Raw genomic sequence first — 2,170 nt, 5'->3', positions numbered from 1 at the left:
CCCTAATGTTTGAGGATTGTATTTATTGGAAAACACTAAGGCTACCTGACAACATGTGCATTCCAGCCTAGCCTATAGTCTAGGGATGGCATTGTATTACCTTGATGGTTTGTGCATGCTGACCCCCAAATAACATATAACACATTCAACACGTGTACTTTTTAGCAGTGTACATAAACCTATAAAGAAAAAGTCCTTTCACTCAATAAACCTATGTTTAGGGTAGGTTTGTAGTGCAGATGTAAGTGGGTTCATTGTCTTGTAAACAACCTTCTGGTGAAGCTGACCCTCTCAATGTGGCCAGTGAAGAGAAGAAAATTGTTTAGTATATGTGTGCTTTATCCTCATGATGAATGCATATTTATTACAGAAAGAGAGAGAGAGAGAGAGAGAGAGAGAGAGAGAGAGAGAGAGAGAGAGAGAGAGAGATTTTCACTGTACTTTTCCCTTCAGGTGATCGTTCACTCTAAATTCACACATCCTCTGTGGTATTAATGAACAAAGCATGTGCAGAAATGAGAAACAAGCTTTTTCTTTTTAAACATTGTGTTCTTTAACACTTCTTGTAGCACACAAGCACACAATCTACTGTACTAGCCTATGTTGTGTGCTGTCCAAGGTCCTGCAGTGAAGTCCATAGCCAGCATGTACGTGTACATATGTGTATTTGCATGTGTCTGTTATGACACTTCAACAAAGTTTTATGATATAACACAGACAGATGAGAGTCAACCAAGGGAAAACTCTTTTTTGTTTGTTATTTATTTAATAAATATTGCATCACTTAAAAGGGTAAGGAACAGACACTTGGCTTGTGCACACAGCCACACACTGTGCACACACACCACAATCATTTCCATCTCCAGCTACACACAATTGTTTAAAAAAGACATAATGTGTAATCTCACATCACAATATGACTTCTGTCTATTAAAAGAGTAAAGGCAGTAATGGAAATCATTCACACCAAACTCGTGTGTCAGGAAGTGACGTTGATGGTGACATCGACACATCATAACAGCATTTAAAAAAAAAAAAAAAAACGGGTGGACAGCAGTATAGACCGCTCACACTTATTTTGCTCAAGATCTCTCGTCATAGACTACTAACTGAGCATGACCGTAAACAGCTCACACATTAAGGCACTTAAAGCACTGATTCATCAGCACATCCCCATTCAAGGGGCACACAGCATTGTGCTTAGCTTAGCAGCTAGAATACACCAGCACAGCAGCTACAATCTAGCTGTCCACACGCACTGGATAAGGCTCTTAGGACAACACAATGTTGATGCTATTAACATATTTTTTTAATGAATGCAACTACATTTTGAGACAGCAAAGTGTATGTGTGTGTTTGTGTGTATGTGTGTGTGTGTGTGTGTGTGTGTGTGTGTGCACACATGCGTGTGTTTGTGTGCGCATGTGCATGTGTGTATGTGCAGGGGGGGAGGGCACCCTATGCTGTCTTTGATAACTTGTAGTAAACAGGTGTTTAAAAGGCAAATCATTGAGACAAGATCCCCTGATGGCTGCACGTGGTCAGGCTGACGTTGACAGGGCGGCTGGATGAAGGCTGACTGAGGCTTGTCAATTCACATGCTTCCTTGTTGTTCTGTTGCAGTATTCTTCAAAACCCTACAAAATGCAAACAAAATAGATGTTAGTTGTTGACAGATCAATTAACCCATTCACATGTTCCAGGCTTGAACTAACCATTTGCATGTTCTAACAAAATATTTCAAACCATCAGAGATGACTGTGAAGCATGCAATAATGCAAGTTAGTAGTTACTCCCACTCTCTTCAATGGATGCACACACATGCTCTCTCACACACACACACACACACACACATACATACATACACATACACACACACACACACACACACACACACACACACACACACACACACACACACACACTGTCTGTCTCTCTTCTTACACACACACACACACACACACACCACTGGGGAGAAAATCCCAGATTAATGTTTGACACGGCATGTGTGTTCAGACATTCAGACATACAGACACTCTGGCCATCTGGTGCCTTTGGGTGGGAGAGACGGGAGTTTCCCCAGAGCTCACACAGGCCAGGGTCACCGGGACAGAAGGGAGGGGTGTTGCTAGACATGCTACATCACACCTTATTGCTTAAACACACACAC

At 41.7% G+C, this 2,170-nt stretch overlaps 1 long non-coding RNA gene across 1 annotated transcript in view; it reads right to left on the bottom strand.

Annotated features, from left to right (window-relative positions):
* Positions 1-783: 783 nt before the first annotated feature.
* LOC134095907 (uncharacterized) overlaps positions 784-2,170 on the bottom strand; it is a 14,990-nt gene continuing 13,603 nt past the window's right edge. Inside the window, exon 4 of the long non-coding RNA XR_009940645.1 lies at positions 784-1,637. This is a non-coding gene — a long non-coding RNA (uncharacterized LOC134095907). The remainder of the gene's footprint in view (positions 1,638-2,170) is intronic.

Source organism: Sardina pilchardus, chromosome 11 (genome assembly GCF_963854185.1).
Source record: "Sardina pilchardus chromosome 11, fSarPil1.1, whole genome shotgun sequence".
NCBI classification, from domain to species: Eukaryota; Metazoa; Chordata; class Actinopteri; order Clupeiformes; family Clupeidae; genus Sardina; species Sardina pilchardus.
This window is presented reverse-complemented; position numbering and strand designations above follow the sequence as displayed.